The sequence below is a fragment of the Squalius cephalus genome (assembly GCF_949319135.1).
Source record: "Squalius cephalus genome assembly, chromosome: 24".
NCBI lineage: Eukaryota > Metazoa > Chordata > Actinopteri > Cypriniformes > Leuciscidae > Squalius > Squalius cephalus.
The window spans coordinates 13,953,176-13,973,757 of NC_137145.1; positions in this window are offsets into that span (position 1 = coordinate 13,953,176).

Sequence of the window (20,582 nt, forward strand, 5' to 3'; positions counted from 1 at the left end):
CTTTCAGATGTGTCCCATGCTTCAAATGAGAGCCGACACAAATGTTACTGCCTTCTTTTTAAGGGCACCTTTTATACTGGCAGGAGGTTAAGTTTCGCACCTTAAGGTTTTATAAAACAAACACCGCTTTGCCTGTAATGAAATAACTAATAAACTTATTTTGCTGTTTATTACCCTCCAACTTTTAACCAGTTTCACTACTTAAACATAAAAAAAATATTTGAGGACTCCTTTCATACTAAAAATATTGATATAACATGTACTAGCGATGCGTTTCATTTTAAATGCCAAAAGCTTAAAATTATACGAGCAGTATCCTTCAATTATCCTTAAAGGCCACTGTCCTGCTTTAACTCTCTGCTTCATTTATCTTATGAATGCACATTAAATTTCAGATAGCCATATGTTTTTGCTTTTGAACTTTATAGTTTGCTCTCCCTTATGTCAGACCATCACCTTAAATTATTCATTTATGACGGTGTAAGGTCAGCATTAAAAGCTGAACGGTTTAATATGACCATATAACAGAAGTGAAATTCTTTTGTGGGGTCATTGAAAACCATTATGAAAATTGGATCAATTTTTCAGTTCATTACCTCATTATGAATTAAACAACTTTGTTGGCTGGTTTGGGCATTTTTTTTTAAATCAAGGCTGTGGAGAAAGGGATAAGTACGTTATTTTTATATTCCCTAGATAATACCACATAAAAGGAAAAGCGGTTATGTTGTCATATCAGAAAATTGTCAGATATGATTGAAGTGACTACTCATACGGATACGGACGAAAGTGAGTGAAAATGACCCGTAAGAGTTGCTTAAACATTCATGCATTACATCTTTCCTCATCTTTGCACAGATATGGTTTTCATGGGTTTCCTAGTGCTTTGTCTTTTGGTGTCGAATCACAGAAGTTATTCAAAATCCGATAATATCCATGCCAGCACAGGTTTAAGTCTATTACACTTTTGTCTGCCTGAAAACACAAGGTGTTCCTTTTACTCTGTTGCATTATTTTCCTGTTATCACTGTAAAGCTGTATTGTAAAAAGCGCTTATATATAGCGTATCTAGCGTATTTTCCCCTGGTTTCACAGACAGGGCTTAAGACTAGTCCTAGACTAAAATGTAAGTCTGAGCTGTTTCCACTGAAATAAACTTGCACTGACTGATCTTAAAAATATATCAGTGCCTTTTTAGTTTTAAGATGCACATCGGTAATGTTTTTTTCTAAGCATGTTTATAAAAATTACTTAAATGTCCTAATTGATCTATGGTCTAATCCTGGCTTAGTCTAAGCCCTGTCTGTGAAACCGGGCCATACTATATCGAAATGATTTGAATCGAAATCACTTTAAGATCTTTTTTTCTCTTGTTTTACAGTTTACGTTTTCAGATGTTAATGTAAGGCCACAGAACATCAGGAGTATGGTAATGCCCACACACACACTTAGGTTTCACTCCTTATTGTCAAAATGTCATCATGCAGTTGTAGATGTGCTGCAACTTTATGTTGTATTATTTTACTGGTGTTTTTTCGTGCTTAAATCCTATCAAATTTTAGCCTGCATATATTATTCGGTTTCTTTGTTCTAAGAGAAAATTCTTCATTGGGTTCATCTTTCCTTTGCAGCAACATCCTACTCAGTTTGTTGGACAGGACTTTAGGAGATGCTCACACACAGAGCCTTGATGCATGATGCAAGGGGAGCCAACAGTGAACACAGAGGTGTTAATGTGCTCACAAACAAGTGTTATACTCTCACTCTTTCTTTCTCCCACACACATATACAGTCAACAGTAAACACAGCTTTATTATTTACAGTATATTGCATTGAAATCGATTATAAAGTGACAGAAAGTTGAAATATTAAATGTGTATTTGTTTTTATAAATTCTTATTATAGAAATAATATCCAATGTATATTTTTGAAATAAAAATTAGGGTATATACAAAGTATACAGGGTAATAAATGGTCCATTCAGCATTAGCATGGCCAAAGTGTATTTTATCGGAATAGACTAATCGGAATTTTCATAAAGTTATTTTTATAATAATAATAATAATAATAATAATAGGCCTACTATATAATATGTTTAACTTAAATATAAACATTTAAATAAACAAAATTGGGTAGCCTACAAAGTATATGTCAGGGAACACCAGACTGGGAGACAGAGATAAGGTTAAACCCAAACTGGGTATTTATCGACAGTGATGATGAATTTAACAGCAAGTAGGGGAGTAATGGAACAGTCCATATAGAGCTGGTAAGTCCCGCCCATTCGTAAAAACCCCAAGTGGACCTCTAGGTTGAAAAATCGTCAATGCAAGTGAATGTGAGAAAATAATTATTTTCTGGTCCCGTTTGAATTGTGCCATGAATGTGAACATATGTTGTCTGTGAATTTTTAATATAATTTTTCATGTTACGAGTTTGACAGTATATGATTCTTTGGCTAGCAGTTGTGGAAAAGACATAACAAGAAAGACTACATGTCGCCTATGTGACGTCACCCCATAACACATTTTCCCTCCACTTGTCAAATCACGGTGCTAATGCTGCGATAATATATGGAGACAGATCGAGATGCCTGTGTGTTTTGTACCCAAATGTCAAGAAATTCAAACCAAATGGGCTGTTCTTTCTTCAAATTCCTGTCTGAAAGCAGCGAAGAGTTGTAGTCCACAAAGTGCTCTCACACAAAGTCTAACCGTATCAAACTTCTACCCGCTAAATTGTAGCATTCTTCACACGAAAAATTATATTAAAAATTCACAGACAACATATGTTCACATTCATGGCAAAATTCAAACGGGACCAGAAAATAATTATTTTCTCACATTCACTTGCATTGACAATTTTTCAGCCTAGAGGTCCAGCGGGTTAGCGGAAGGGGCGGGACTTACCAGCTCTATAATGAGCAGATGAATGGTACGTCTAATGATATGCATAAAACGGAGCAGTTTCTCCTTTGAGTTTTCTGCGTATTTAGGAGCGGTTTACACGACACCATTTTCAACTAAAAACGTACAACTTTTTATGCATTTTGGCCGTTCGTTTACACGTCAACGGCATTTGGGTGCCTGAAAACGCAAAGTTTTGAAAACGGGTTTCAAAGTGCAAGTTTTTGAAAACGGTCACCGTGTAAACAACAAAAACGCGAATCTCTGAAGAAAATGACGTCATGCACAGGCGTATTACTGTATGTGTTCAGTCTATAGTGTTTTATTGCATCTAATGGCCTGGCAGCAGAATACAGCGTTTTTAGTCGTTTTCGCGGATCTGTGTGAATGGGGATCGTTTTGACAATGGTGTCCTCTGTACGCGTAAAACTCAGAGGAAAAACTTCTCTGTTTTAAGCATATCGTTGTCGTGTAAACATACCCTCACAGTCTCTTTTTCTTTACCAGATAGCAGAGCAGTGATGACTGGGCCCCGTTTACACGTACATGGCTATTTTGAAAAACGGAAACATTTCCCTTCGTTTGTGCCCTTCGCTTACACGCAAACCGAGAATTCGCCTCTGAAAACGATTCTTTCTAAAAACTCCGGCCAGAGTGAAGATTTTGGAAAACTTCGTTTGCACGTTTGCGTGTAAACTGAGAAAAACTGAGTTTTAGGCAGCGACGTCACAGAATGTTACTATTTTCAGGATTCTGATTGGCTAACGTGGGCTTGAGCTTCTCGTTACACTGCCACCTACAAGTTTGGCATGCTCTTGACATCATATACACTGGTTCGTGTGCACAATGTTATTTTTGAAAACGAAGAGGGGTGAAATGCCCGTGTAATGAAAATAGCCATTCACGTGTTAACGTAGCCTGGAGCGAGAGAACACACACCTCTTCACAGTGAGTGTACTGGTGGGCCTATGTGTAATATTCCAAATAGTAGCTTACAGGAGATGGCTGGAGAAACACAGGGAGATCCAGCAGTTAAGTAGGCTGTAGTAGCCTACGTCTTAGTAGGAAAAGTAACTTTGAGGTGCGTGCTCTTATCCTGTTATAGATTGGAGTGCTGATGGGAAACAGGTGTGGGTGATGGCAGGATGAGTGCAGGTGATGAACAGGAGGAATACTGGAAAATGTAGTCATTGACTATATGACTGACTGTTGAAGATGGGCAGATGGAGGGCATACTTGACAGTATAGAGACTCATAAGTGTAATAAATTGGTCATTAAAATACATGTTCACAACTGTTTCTTATTGTCATGTTTTTTTATTATTATTATTTAAAATATATAATACATTTTTAATTTACAAAGTATGTACATACAAAGTATAGACTCTTGTCAGAGTAACAAATTGGCCATTAAAATACATGTTAAAAACTGGTCCTTATTGACATGGTGTTGTGCTATCACTCTTCTCCCACACACATACACAGATATTCTTTTTCTTTCACACCCTCTCTCCATCTTCAGTGAAGCTCATTACAGTGGAGATGCAGCTGGGTTAGGGGCACACACACTCTCACACACTCACACAGAGGAACATGTGATGGTGTAAATGCGCTGAAAGGATAATTTGACACCCACTTGTCTATGATAGCCTGTAATTCTCTGACTCTTCCTGAACTCCTCCTCGGCACGCACACATAAAGTGCACTCTTGGTTGAAACTACTGCAGAAATGTCCCGGTCTTCTCTACATTTTTTTTCCGGATGCAAAAATCCATCCCACTTCTGGATTTATGGCATGTATCAAAGCAATTCACAGCCGCAGCTCAGTCAAAGGTTTAGTGGTGGAAACCTGTGATTTCTGTCCACTCAATTCATTCAGAGCGACAGTGCAATTTGTTTCTCATCGTGATATGGGTGTTTTTTTTCCTTCAGACATGCAAGCAGGCAGAATCATCACTCAAGGACAATAGGCCTGACAAGCCAATGACGGAGACACACATTTTTTTGTGGAAAATTATTTACCTGCTGAAGTGATCAAGAATCAGGATGTCACTTCTTCCCTACAAGGTGCTTTGTTTATTCTGTTGTCCTATCGCTGTTTCAGTTTCCATATCTATTTATAGATATCTTGTTGGCTTCCGTTAGAAAATGAAGAAATGACTGAATACTGTCTTTGTCCAGCGCACATAAAAGTTGTCGTCAATTTCAGGTATGAAAATTATGCAGGCAAGTTATATTTTTACTCAAATATAGAAAATCTACATTGATAATACATCATCCAAATCTTGTGATTTGCTACACTGCAAATAAATAATTTTCTTAATTACCCCCCCTCCCCCTTTTCCCCCCAGAAAAAATATTTTGTCATGATAATATATATATATATAACCTTTTGAAGCCAAAATCTAAAAAATATTAAAGACTTATTTTCAAAGTCTATTGATTTAAGTTATTTTAAGCATAATTCAAACAAAATGTACCAATGTTAATTTATTTTTTGTTAAAAAATTACCAGTGTAATGAGAAAGATAAACTTTAAAAGACTAGTTCAGCCAAAGATGTAATTTTTCTGTTTTTCAAAAGGAGTATGTGGAAGGATGAATGAATGAATGGATGAATGCTTGTCCACGTTGATTTTACCAAGTAAGACAAGTTCCTGGATCAACATAATTATCCACATAAATCAGAGGGAAATGATAGGTGAATAACACTGATGTAGAAGCACCAAACCCTGCTTGTAAGCCAAAACTTGACATAAACTGTTTATGTGTCCCTCAGATCTGATTGGTTGATTGAAATGTTACTGTTACTGTATAAAATGTTACTGTGACATGTCCACAGACCGACTGAATAAAATCAAGGAAGAGGCCTGTGAGCTGCAGGTCTGGTGAGACGCGTAGTGGTTTGATGTATGGCTTCATCTCTGTACAGCAGCAGCTGGAGTCATTGAGGTAATGTAATAACCTACATCACAGTAATGCCAACATGCAGTGCTAGAGAAGGCACTGAGTCCGTACAGGGCACAGACCACCTCTCAGAGGTCTGTCATTGGAGGAGAGCAGGCAGACATACCAATCAGTCATATATCCTACACAGTTGTGAGATGAACATGCATTTTACGTCATACCCATAACTATATTGTATTTCAGCATGGCTGAAGTGCTGTATACCAGCATGGTCCATTTTATAATAAATTTTTAACATTCTAATTCAGATCGTTTTTTGACAGGTATTAGTTTTTGTTTTCTTTCATGTGTGAAGGATTAATTCACATTCATTCCTGTTATTTTTAAAGGGGACATATCATGCTAAATCCAATTTTTTAGCCATTAAATGCATTTTGTTGTATATTTGGAGTGTTTAGAAGTACAGAAAAGTTGAAATTATTCTCTTCAGGTGCTTCGTTGATATCTTTATATTCTGTTTTGGCCTTATTTTTCAACCTGTTCCGATTTTTCTGTTATCTATGACGTTTTGTGAACTATTACATCACAGTATTTGCAGCGGAACTGCCAAATAAGGACATTGACTTCCAGCCCAACACTTCGAGCAATCCGCCATTTTTATTTCTCGCTGCAATTTTGTAGTCCAAGCTAAAAGATGCAGAAGTTACGAGAGGGTAAGTTAAAATGTTCGGTTGTTGGATGTAGTAACCCACACGCTTCATTACACCGTCTAATGTAGATGAACTGGCGCGCTTGTGACAGGGCGCATGTTTAACTGAAAGAACGAGCGGAGAGAGAGAGAGACCCGGTCGCGCGCACGCACTCTCTCTCCGGAGCCAAACGAAAGTGTAAACAAGACACCGTCTCCAAACTAGACGCTGTCTCGCTCTCTCTCCCTCGCACATATTAATCAAAATAAATCGACACGGTGGTAAAAGGTCGGAAGACCAAAGTTTCATGTGTAAATACAGTAACACACCATTGCGATACATCCATATGAAGACGTTGTTCTGCAGGTTCGTCGTCTTCATTTTCATCTCGCTCCGGCTCCGACTCTGGCTCGAACATGTACTGGCTGGCAAGTCTTCCGTTGTTGACATTTTGTTAATAACGTGTGAATAAAAAGTTTCTGTGCCGCTAGATAATCGTATCTCTGCTATCAAACTACAAAAATGGCAGAACGGGGTGGAGTTGAATCGAGTGTCACCTCTGCATCCTGGAGAGGGGGCGGGATATGAAGTGTCTCAATTGTATTTAAAGAGACCGCACCAAAACGAGTTGCTCTCAGACGCACATCAGAAAAGGGGTAGAAAAGGGTCCTGTGGAGCTATAATAATGAGGAATTCAGACCCAAGCATTGCAGTTCCGCTTTATATAGACTACAAATGTATGATTTATATGTAAAAAGGAACGATTTAAAAGCATGATATGTCTCCTTTAAATGCTTAATATTGGACACATTGAAAGCACCACTGAATGCAACATCTTTCCAAGAGGCACGAAAACTAATAAGGATGATGGGATGAATGGATGGTAAAAGCAAAGTATGAATGTCAACGGTATGTTGTATACTTTTTGTGTTCGGTGTTCGCTAATCTGAATGTGAACAGTGTGTCTTCGGTATTCAAGTAGCTGGCTGCTAGCATGAGTGTCAATGGTACCCAGCAATAAGCACGTCACATGTTGGCAAATCACAAATAACAGTACTGTAGCTTTGAGTCTGAGGCTGCTGTCACATTTTAGCACTGTACTGAGATTTTCACTGTTTCTCTCTCTGGATAAACAGTGTCTCCAAAAATATAGAGTGGTGCAGATATGACGTCACTTTGTAGGCCAACCGGCAGTTGGCATCACACTAGTTCCCTTGACCAAAACCCAATAGGATTTTCCCATATAGGCTTTTGGATTATCGCTAAAAACAAGCTCTGTAATCAATTTGTGATACTTGCACGTTTTGTCCATCAAGATAATTATCACAGATGAACACAACTTTTATGAATTTTGAAGCCAAAATGCAGTCTACACCACGGTCCCACAAATTCAACGTCACCACCACTGAGCTTCCGACAACTCTTGCAGTTTTTATCTAAAAACATTTTCGCAGAATGTTTCAGACTAGTTTGTAAGAGCACAATTATAAGCATAACTATGCTGTAAAAGCAGACTGAGTTTACCTGTTCAGCGTGATGATGTTGAATCTCCTCGACTGTCTCTGCAGTCCCATTTAGCCACTTGTTAGCAACCGCCTATTACAAGACACGAAACAGTAATATAATAATATACATATTTTAAAAATATTGTTGTTATTATGCTAATAATTTTTTTTTTTTGTCTTATACTTCTATTATAAGTTGACAGTGGGGTTTAAAAGACAATTCATATTCAGTAATATTGATTTGACTGCACTAAAACTATTGGATGAGCACAAAACTTGATAACAGCACTATTTTCTGCTGAGCTGCTGAATTAAACTCATTTCATAATTGATGGACTTTACACAGTTTTTAAACAGAACTGAATCAACACCGATATGACTTCAGCTGAATAATGACTCTATTATCATTTTAGAGCTGCTTTACAGCAGACTTTGGATTTGTCTCATATTTAATGAAGTTTGCATCATTGAATCATTATTTTCCTGTTTATCACTGTAAAGTTGCTTTGAATCAATCCGTATTGTACAAAGGTGACTTGACTTATCTTTCTTTCATTTTATAATGCCTCTTGGTTTGATTGTATTATCTAAAGAAATGACGTTCATATATTTTGAACGTGACTTACAGGAAGCATTCAAATACTTTTCGGGGACCAATGTACCTCTGTGATTTTCTTAATCCCCCTAATGTCCTTCTATTTCCCTTTGCCACCCTGTGTGTGTGTGTGTGTTCTGCCAATGTGTGTTGGGACCACAGGTCTGGGAGGAAAAACAGAAGAGGCCCCCTAATACTAATAAACGAGTGTGACTTTCTCTTTGCCTCTCTCGCGCTCCAGAGCTTGCCCTCTGGGATAGTAGAGAAAGGCTGAATAATTGGAAAATATCCCTGCCTCCTATTCCGAAGAGATCCTTCTATTTCTCTCTCTCCATCGTCTGCCTGCACAATGAGATACTGTTCTCATTTTGCCTCTTAAAAGGAACAATTAGCCTGGTTCGGGTATGTGTGCGCGCATGCTTTCAAGATGGGGGCTGAGAGAATATGCAGTATTTACATATCTCTATGTAAATTGTGTATTCAGATGGCTGAATGTCGCAGTGCCAGGGAAGAGGGATAGGTTTGGGCGGCTCATCTGTGTCTCTTTCAACTCGCTTGCGAGCGCACACCCCCCGACACATGCTTTGAGCTAATGGCCCTTCTGTTATTGGACATTCAGCAGACCCAGTGCAGCATGTACGACAGGAAGCGGAGTGTTGCGAACTTCCTTTCATGCCATAAAACGGTGAAAGAAAAACATAGCACTTCTACCTCTCTTCCACAATCCATCCTCTCCTACCCCACTCCTCCCCCCTCCATTTATTCCTCCCAAAGCCCTGTGAGGAAAACCCTTAAACATGCATTTGAAGTAAAAGCTTTTTTTTGTGATCTTGACGAGAGGGTGCAGGAGGTAATGGAGCAGTGTTGATTCACTGAATGGCAGTCTCACAGTAGGGTCAGGGAATGTTTCATGTTCACCCTTGACACTGTTTTAGGGAAGCTGTTTTACCCATTTAACTTTTCACCTTTTACTCACTATAAATGAAACAAAGGCAGGCTTTTATAGATCACCCATCAACTCAAATTTCTTGACAAGAAAACATGTTGGAGATCTTTGCTGAAATAAAATAGCCAGATTCAAACTAAATATGAGCATCAAACATGTAGTGCCAGACATTTTTGGTAACACTTCATTTCCACTTTAGACATTCTCCTAACTGTAAGTAACTTTGCAACTACATGTCAACTAACTCTCAGTAGAGTAATAATAGAGTATTCGTAGACTGTTTGCTTAATATCTGCTATTTTTATTATATCTCAATGCTCTCCCAACAGCCATTCTACTGACTTTAAGTAACTTTGCAACTACATGTCAACTTATTGTACTAAACCAAACCATAACACCTAAACCTGTCTATCTGTTGTTCTGTATGTATGACATTCATCCATCCATACTCCCATCCAGCTATTCATCTATACTTTCCATCTATATTTCCATCCATCCATCCATCCATCCATCCATCCATCCATCCATCCATCCATCCATCCATCCATCCATCCATCCATCCATCCATCCATCCATCCATCCATCCATCCATCCATCCATCCATCCAGCTGTTCATTATCCATACTATCTTCTGTATGTCTGTCAATTGTTCTGTTGTCCTCTCTGTCTGTCAGTCAGTCAGCCTTTCTATAAAAATAAAATGAATCTGTTTTTATTGGACTTTGGCAAACAAGCATTCCATATTTGATCCAGAACACTCTCGCAACCACATAGCAATGCCATGAAAACTACCCAAATTTGATGAGTTCTGCATAGCAACTTATTATACTAACCAAAACCCTAACATATAAACCTGTCTATCTGTATGTCTGGCAATCGTTCTGTTGTTTATCTGCCTGTATGTCTGTCTGTCAGTCAGCCTTTCTATATAAATGATATGAATCTTTTTTATTATAAAAAACACTCCAAAATTTAAAACAAGGTCTTTGGCAAACAAGCATTCCATATTTAACCCATATTTAATCTTGCCACCACATAGCAATGCCCTGGAGACAACCCAGTTTTGATGAGTTTTGCATGGGAAGGCACTACTCACATTTTCAGAAAAAAAGTTACATTTATGTAAACTACACTAAAAATAAATGTCATTTGCTGATTTTTTCACAATTATGACAACAAACCATGCTCAGCATGCATATGTAATATATAGCTGTTTCTTTCGTTCATGCTTGTATCTGTATCTCTGGATATATGTGTGTGCTGATATTTCACAGAATATACAGACAAAGTCAACTCCAGACATAGTGATAATGGATTGTAGTTATTCGTAGAAATAAGCAAAGAAGTTTGACTTGGTTATAAGGGACAGCCACCTGTCACTAAAGTGAACATAAAAGGGTGGTTTGATCCACATAAATAGATACGCCTGTCGGCACGCTGAAAAGTGAAAACTGGAAGAATAAATATTGCGGTGTTGATATGAATGCTACAATGATAGATTTTATCCTCACACTTTTCCACAGTACATATATACATGTATTTGTCACAGTGGAGAGAATGACAGGGAATGACAGGGGAGTTATCAAAACCTCATCCCCTGAGTCAGAGACACAGATGGTTGTTAAAGTTGGTAATAATATGCTGGCAGAGGTCCATGTGTTACTGTGTGACTGTCAGCGCATACAGGGAGCAGAACAAGAGGAATGAGTGGCATTTAAACCATATGACAGATTTTAAATGGTTAGTTTGGGTTAGACAGATTTATTTTTTATTTGTTTTTTCGATAAGGTTTTACAAGAGATGGGTTCTTAAAATTGCTTTTGAATAGTACTGTTGTTTGTGTGTGTGGTAAACCTTTAATTGTCTGCAATGTGATGTTTTCCTCTGGGCTAGAGAGACTTCAGCTGTACTGACAGTGTGTTTGATAGGTGTCTGGAAGATTCTGAGCTGATGGGCCGCAGGGGAGTCACTTCTTCTTGAGGAATTTTATTTAGCTGCATCTAATTGAGTAGTTTTTTCTTTAGAGGATGGACATTTGTTTACTCGCTTTTATGGCTTTGGTTTCAGTTTTATTAGCAGTCTTTCCTGATCAATACTCTTCCTTGATTTACAGATTCTCCAGTTTCTCCTGTTTTAGTAGCCTTTGCTATTTAAAATGTTCTATTAAGTGTCCTCCAGTATTCTAGTAAGCAAGTGATTTGGAATAAATGTTTTTATGTCTGAAAAGTAGACCGTTCTTCTGTTCAAAGCTGACAGTCGTCTGTTAGAGAGCAGTTGGCCTTGGATGTTGTGTAAATGGTCTATCAGTATTGTGTATTCTGAACTGCACTCAGCTTCCTGCTGCATATAAATATGAGGAAATGCTAACATTGCTTAAACATCATTGTTGCTTTGAGTTAATCATTTTGTCCATAGGGGCTGGTGAATAAATTACTTCACTTTCACTTGTAATGCTCTGCAGTTAAGACTGCATTAGGGCTAAAAATAAACAAGCTTTCCAAAGGCAAGCACATCCACATATATAAACATATGTTGATGCTGTGTATGTGAAATTCTCCATGCTGAGTTCTGAGTGTGTTATCAGTGCAGAAATTGTCACGGTTTTCAGATGCATTGTTTCCTTCTTGTCTCGTGCCTTTGTTATTTGTGTGTGTGTCTGTGTCGCGTGGGTTGGGCGTGGCCCAAACAATCCTGTTCATTCATTCAATCTCTAATCAGCTCGGCGCCAGCTGCAACTCATCTCCATAGCCTATTTATACTCACCGGTTTCTTTTCTCCACTGTCAGATCGTTGTCGATGTCTAGATGTCTGGTGTTCCTCGTCTGTGATCGTGTGGTGTTGTTCGAGTTTCCTGTTACCTGTTCCAGTTCGTGTTCACGTCGGATTCATCATCATCATCATCACATCACCCTGCACCAGCTCTTCTCTCTGTGTTTGGCCATCGAGGTCCCTGCGCTGCCCACCCACCTGTGTTGTTTGTTGCCTCTGTTCGGCTTGTCTCAAATAAAGAGTTGACTGCACCTGCTTTTGCTTCCTCGTTATTCCAGTATGACAGAACGATCTGACCAGAGCATGGAAGCAGCGGGCGGAGCTCAGATCGCCATGGAGGCATTCATCAATCGCAGTATTCAACGCATGGATGCCCAGGAGGACGGGCTCAACAACACTGGTCGTGCGGTTCAAGCTCTGGTGGCGCAGGTGTCCGAGCTCACCCAGCAGGTCCAACAGCTGCGTGTTCCCACTGCGCCGCCCACACCGGCCGCTCCTCCTATACCATCTGATCCTCTCTCCCAGTCGGAACCTCGTCTGCCTGCACCCGAGAGGTATGCCGGAGAACCCAGTTTCTGTCGAGCGTTCCTGAATGCATGTTCTTTGCACTTTGCTTTACAGCCTAGAACCTTCAACAATGAGCGAGCCAAGGTCGCCTTTGTGCTGTCGCTGCTGACTGGGAGAGCGGCACTTTGGGGGACGGCGGTGTGGGAGAACCAAGACCCTTGCTGCGCGTCGTTCCAGGCACTCTCCGCCGCCATGAAGCAAGTGTTCGACCGGGCGGTCACGGGAAGAGAGGCGGCAAGAGTACTCGCCGAGCTTCGTCAGGGTGATCGCTCGGTATCGGATTATTCGATCGAATTCCGGACCCTCGCGGCAGAGTGCCGATGGAACGACGAGGCGCAGTGGGACATGTTCCTGCATGGGCTGGCTGACCGCGTCCAGAAGGAAATCTACGCCCTGGACCTGCCCACTACGTTGAACGGACTTATTGACTTAGCACTACGAGTGGATGCTAGACTGTCGAGAGTCGAGCGACATGCCCTTTCCGGTCGTTCATTTGGAGCTACAGAGAGTCTGCGGTCCAGCGGCATGGACGCGGTCAGCCCTACCCACGATCCCGAGCCCATGCAGGTAGGGCGAGCTCGGCTTTCCCGGGAGGAGAAGGAAAGGCGGAGGTCCCGTGGCCTTTGCCTTTACTGCGGCGGAGCGGGACATTTTTCCATCACGTGTCCGGTAAAAGGCCACGCCCGATAGTAACAGTGAGGCTACTATCGGGTGGGATCTCCGCCGAGAAGACCTCATCGACATCTACTCTCCTCCCGGTAAGACTAAGATGGTCAACACTTCAACACGACTGTCATGCACTATTGGACTCCGGGGCGGAAGGTAATTTTATGGACTACACTCTTGCACATAACCTCCAGATCCCCCTTCAGTCACTTCCTCAAGACATTTCTGTTCACGCTCTAAATGGTCAAGAACTTCCTATGATTTCACTCTCCACTGATCCCATCACCCTCATCACGTCTGGTAACCACTCAGAGACTCTGTCATTTTACATTATGGATTCACCTCTTGCACCCATAGTACTCGGACATCCCTGGTTAACAAGACATAATCCTAAGGTGGACTGGCTCCGTAAATCCATCACGGAGTGGAGCACTGAGTGTCATGAGTCCTGTCTTTTGTCTGCCTGTTCGTCTGTTCCTATGTCTGTGTTACAGGAGGAAGCAGTGGATTTGTCTAACGTGCCCGCGGAGTACCACGACCTGAGGGAAGTGTTCAGTAAGTCTCGAGCTGCTTCTCTACCTCCGCATCGTCCCTACGACTGTGCCATAGATTTATTACCAGGTAAATCTCCGCCTAAGGGCAAGTTATATTCACTTTCTGCTCCAGAAAGGGAGGCCATGGAGAAATATATTTCTGATTCTCTAGCAACGAAGTTCATTCGCCCTTCCTCTTCTCCGGCGGGGGCGGGATTCTTTTTCGTGGGGAAGAAGGATGGATCTCTGCGACCTTGTATTGACTACCGGGGGCTGAACAACATCACGGTAAAGAATACTTATCCTTTGCCGTTGATGTCTTCAGCTTTCGAGAGGTTGCAGGGAGCGTCACTTTTCACGAAATTGGATTTACGTAATGCTTATCATTTGGTCCGCATCAGGGAGGGGGATGAATGGAAGACTGCTTTTAACACCCCCAGGGGTCACTTTGAATACTTGGTCATGCCCTTCGGGTTGTCCAACTCCCCAGCAGTCTTCCAGGCTCTCGTCAATGACGTGCTGCGAGATATGGTCGATCAGTTCATATATGTTTACCTGGATGACATATTGATTTTTTCTTCTTCTCTCCAGGAACATGTGCAGCACGTCCGACGAGTGCTTCAGAGGTTGCTAGAGAATGGGCTTTTTGTCAAGGCGGAGAAATGCGAGTTCCATGCACAGTCGGTTCCATTTCTTGGGTACATCATTTCGTCTGAGGGAGTACGTATGGACCCTGATAAGGTTAAGGCTGTGGTGGAGTGGCCAATCCCAGATTCCCGCAAGGCCCTGCAGAGGTTTCTGGGATTCGCCAACTTTTACCGACGTTTCATTCGTAATTTCAGCCAACTAGCCGCACCTCTGACTGCCTTGACCTCCCCCAGAACTACGTTCAGGTGGTCAGACGCGGCTGAGGCCGCGTTTGCCAAACTGAAGAGCCGCTTCGTTTCGGCTCCCATTCTGATAGCCCCTGATTCTTCACGTCAGTTCGTGGTGGAGGTCGATGCGTCAGAGGTGGGGGTAGGTGCGGTGTTGTCCCAACGTTCTTCCACAGACGAAAAGATGCATCCCTGCGCGTTTTTATCTCATCGTTTGTCCTCTGCCGAACGTAACTATGACATTGGTAATAGGGAGTTGTTGGCAGTCAAGTTGGCGTTGGAGGAATGGCGTCACTGGTTAGAAGGGTCGGGGGTACCTTTTATCGTCTGGACCGATCACAAGAATTTGGAATACATTCGATCTGCTAAAAGATTGAACTCCAGGCAGGCTCGGTGGGCACTTTTTTTCGGTCGTTTTGATTTTACTCTATCGTACCGCCCGGGTTCTAAAAACATCAAACCCGATTCCTTATCTCGCATTTTTGATCGCTCCGAACGCCTGGTTACTCCCGAGTGCATTTTACCCGAGACCCTATTTGTCTCCACACTCACATGGGAGGTCGAGTCGAAGGTCAAGAAGGCCTTAGAAGGGGTAACGCCCCCGGTCGGTTGCCCACCGAACCGTTTATTTGTGCCGGAGGGACTACGGTCAGACGTTATTCAGTGGGGACATTGTTCCAACGTAGCCTGTCATCCAGGAGTGACTCGTACTAGTTTTCTGGTTAAACAACGATTCTGGTGGCCTCTCATGGCCCGGGACATTCACAGTTTTGTTTTGGCTTGCTCGGTTTGTGCCATTGGTAAGTCTTCCAATCGACCCCCAGATGGGTTACTTCAACCGCTGCCTGTCCCTTCGAGACCCTGGTCCCACATCGCGCTAGATTTTGTTACCGCCCTCCCACCCTCCCAGGGCAACACGGTAGTTTTGACCGTGGTGGACCGGTTCTCGAAGGCGACTCACTTTATTCCCTTGCCCAAATTACCCTCAGCCAAGGAGACAGCGGTGGCTGTCGTGGATCACGTCTTTCGTTTACATGGCCTTCCGATTGACGTGGTTTCCGACAGGGGACCCCAATTTGTGTCCAAATTTTGGAGAGAGTTTTGTAAACTGCTGGGCGCGACTGTTAGTCTGTCCTCAGGGTTTCATCCCCAGAGCAATGGTCAAACCGAGAGAGCCAACCAGGATCTGGAGAGAATGTTGCGGTGTTTGGTATCCAAGAATCCTTCTTCCTGGAGTCAACAACTGTCTATGGTGGAGTACGCCCACAATACATTACCAGTGTCATCCACGGGTCTTTCTCCGTTTGAGTGTAGTGTAGGTTACCAGCCACCTATTTTCCCCAGTCTGGAGTCCGAAGTCGCGGTTCCCTCCGCACACGCCTTTGTCCAGAGGTGTCACCGCACCTGGACTAGAGCCCGTGAGACTCTACTCCAGGTGAGGTCACGCACCAAGGCTAAAGCCGATCGCCACCGGTCGAAGCCTCCCGTATACGTCGTTGGTCAAAAAGTGTGGCTTTCTACTAAGAATATTCCTCTCCGTTCCGTATCGAATAAGCTCGCACCCAAATTTATTGGCCCGTTTTCTGTCACCAAGATCATTAGTCCGGTGGCAGTCCGCCTCAACCTTCCTCCCGCGTACAGGAGAATTCACCCCGCCTTCCATGTATCCAAGATTAAGCCTGTGTTTCGATCAGCGATTAACCCGCCAGTTCCGGTTCCTCCCCCGCCGCGTCTCGTAGATGGGGAACCTACTTATTCGGTAAATCGTATTCTGGACTCTAGGCGGAGGGGACGCGGAGTCCAGTACTTGGTGGACTGGGAAGGTTACGGTGCGGAGGAGAGAAGTTGGGTTCCTACTAGAGACATTCTGGATCACTCCCTTATCGATGATTACAATCGACAGGTAAGGGAGTCTGGGGACGCCAGGAGGCGTTCCTAGGAGGGAGGGTACTGTCACGGTTTTCAGATGCATTGTTTCCTTCTTGTCTCGTGCCTTTGTTATTTGTGTGTGTGTCTGTGTCGCGTGGGTTGGGCGTGGCCCAAACAATCCTGTTCATTCATTCAATCTCTAATCAGCTCGGCGCCAGCTGCAACTCATCTCCATAGCCTATTTATACTCACCGGTTTCTTTTCTCCACTGTCAGATCGTTGTCGATGTCTAGATGTCTGGTGTTCCTCGTCTGTGATCGTGTGGTGTTGTTCGAGTTTCCTGTTACCTGTTCCAGTTCGTGTTCACGTCGGATTCATCATCATCATCATCACATCACCCTGCACCAGCTCTTCTCTCTGTGTTTGGCCATCGAGGTCCCTGCGCTGCCCACCCACCTGTGTTGTTTGTTGCCTCTGTTCGGCTTGTCTCAAATAAAGAGTTGACTGCACCTGCTTTTGCTTCCTCGTTATTCCAGTATGACAGAAATATAAGCCTGTGTTTTCAATATGACAACATCTCAAAATATAGTAGCTGACATTGATCCAGACGTGCCAACAAGTGAAATGTGGACATATTTGAGAGTTGCTTTTCTTTCTGAAATGATACACACTCAGATTTTTGCCACATTTCAGATATGATCAAGATATGATTAATTCAAACACCCATGCGATTTCATTCCTGAATGAGAATGATTCGGCTGTCTATTAAACCTTTGACTAGTACAATCACAGCGAACATTCAAAACAGAATTGGTGCAGCCGCTGAGCCAGAGAGAGTAGTTGTCAGCTTCACAAACAGTCTTTTCAACCACACAGAATCATTATTTCTGTAATTCAAAAATAATCACATAAGGACTGGGAGTTTGTAGTTTGGATATAAACACTGATGTCTATGATGGAGTAATCACCTAATAAAGATTGCATAAATTTCATCGTTAGGTGTGACAAGTGTATCATTTATTTAAGAGATTCGTTCAAAAACGCAGATTCATCCAGTAATGAAACGATTGAAGTCTTTATAAGTGAGTCAATGAATCATTGAATTCATTCATTCAAACCGTAAAAAAATTAAAAATTAATTTAATATGTTTTAAATAGACTGTTGCTATTAACATTTTGTCAGAACCTCTAATAAATGACATGTTTTTGTTTAGTTGTCTATTCAGAATTGTGGGAGATTTGTGATCTCTTAAACAAAAAAATCGTGATTCTGAATTTATCCAGTATACAGTATACTCTTTTTTTCCCCCCGTTTTAATTTTTTTTAATAGTGATGCCAATCCACATCATATAGCCTAATGAATAACTTCTGACAGAATCAAAATATTAAACCATTAGAAATGGAAAAATATCTGAATATTTCAGAGAATGATTTCCTTTCATCATCTGCCTTTTTCATCAGCCTATTTAGAGTGTTTTACCGACTAATTAAAAACCCACAAATGGACGACAAAATCAGTCCCGCCCATCTGGTGTCAAGGAGACAGCTGTTACATCCCTTCTCTCCCGGGGAGCAGATAGAAGAGCTCGCTCTGTTATTTCAGACAACATCGATAAAAACACTATGGATACACAGCATGCAAATCGTTACAGTGACTCTCCATCGGGTGCCAGAAAGAATGAAAAATCTTTATAGCTAATGAAAGTGCAAATGAGGCATTTGGTTAATGATGGGGTGAGGACAATATTGGCCTGATTGCACGAGAATGAATTAAGCAATGCGTGTTATGCTCTGAGACAATTGTTGCTTTAAAAATCAATTTTATAGAGATGCGGAATGCTGCGATTTTAAGTAAAAACGTTCCTTTTCCTTCCTTCTCGCACAAATATTTACTTGATACATTCACATTATTATGCTTGAGTGTATTGGTCTATTAATCACAGGCAGAGGAGCGTAGTTATAGATCTATACGCTATATAAATATCCTGTATTGTACCGTCCCAGTCTTTAGAACACACTGTATTAGCTGAATAAATTCAGGACTGCAGGACCTCTAGTAGAAAATCCATATCTTGATGCTTGACAGTTTACATGGTAGAAAGTGGTGCAGAGTCATACTTGCTTGAAGCGTTGCATTGTGCTCCTTTTAATGAGGCATGAATGTGGAGTAAATGGTTGTGTGTTTTCTATCAGGATGCGTAAAAGATGGATTTAAACGCATCTAGTGGATGAAATCACTCATGCTAAGCTGAATAGCTCCTTCTACACAGAGAATTTCATATTGGTTGTTTCTTAAAAAAAATGACAAAAATTCTAAATCAGATATCCAAACTGCTTTTTCCAGCATTCTGCCTCTCGGGTCCCTAACCTTATGAAATAACTTGGTCTGCATTGATTTTACAGTATGTTTTATTGCATGAAATTAGTGTAAAACATGTTGTTGTTTTTTAATAGTGATGCCAATCCACATCCTATAATGAATAACTACTGACACAATCAAAATATAAAGCATTAGAAATGGATAAATATCAGAATATAACACAGAATGGTTTGCCTTGAGTATCATAAAGTCTCTCAGGGAGCATTTTTCTCCTTCCAGCACTAGCTGTACCTCTCTTGACTGCACAAACATTTTGAATAAGTAAAGTTAGGCTCCGGTTTCAGTGCGGTTTGATACGGTAGCAGGGGTACGTTAGGTCACCCCTGGGTTGTCCTGTGGAAACCGGTTCATGTTATATATTGAAAGCAATATTAATAGTATAAGGAATGTAAAACAACATCTGACTTATTCAAAATATGTAAGCATAAATTATGTGTTTGAAGGCTTAATTGATTGTACATTTTGCCTAATAGCAGTTACTAATTGTTGTCAAATAACTGCATAGTATTAGAGGCATGTGCACAGCCTGAGGGTAATACAGTAGTACTAGATGCACGAATTAAAAATGTTAAAGGGAAACAGGTGTTTGATTATGCAGTGACTTTTTTAAGTGTTTCATAGTATCATTTAACACTTTAAAATGCATTGTGTATTGATAAGATGCACAGTTCAAAAGAAACGTATGCTGCTCTTTAGCTGGATCAGAGTTCTGGTTGAAAACCTATGTGTTGCCAAATTAAGATTTAATAGCCTGTGCAATTACTAAGTCTGATTAGCAGCCAGGAAGTGTAGGTGCTGTAAATTTCAGGATTGTTTTCACTGATTCATGGGTGCCAATAAGGCCTGAGTCATCACACTGTGGTTGGACAGAGGAAAGAACATAAAGGGACAATGTGCCTTATAAACTGTAAATAAATCAAGAAATCAACTTTGCTTATGCAGTGATTCAGCATGTGAAGTATATTGAATTTTTATCATGTCAATGTATTGTAAGGCTGTAAGCAAATGTTCTTTGGAAATAAAGAGAAGTTATAAATAAAGAGCTAGTTTCCTAGCTGCTGCAAGTTTTAAAGCATCAACTTAAATAGGCCTACATGTAGGTTAATTGACCCACATTTAATGCACAAGTCAATTAATCATGCAGTACAATACACAATGGTTTTCATTGTCATAATCTGTGCAAAAGGCAGTGTAATAGGAATGTTTAAAGACATTTTAGAAGGTCTTAAGAATGGAACAATAGGCTATAAATATTATGTATATGCACTTTAACTTGTAATTTAATTTTTGTGGTCTCGTAAGTTTAGAGACACAATTGAACGTTCTTTAGGCCTATAGTAGGCTAGGCTATGTGTAGAATCAATACGGAATTAAA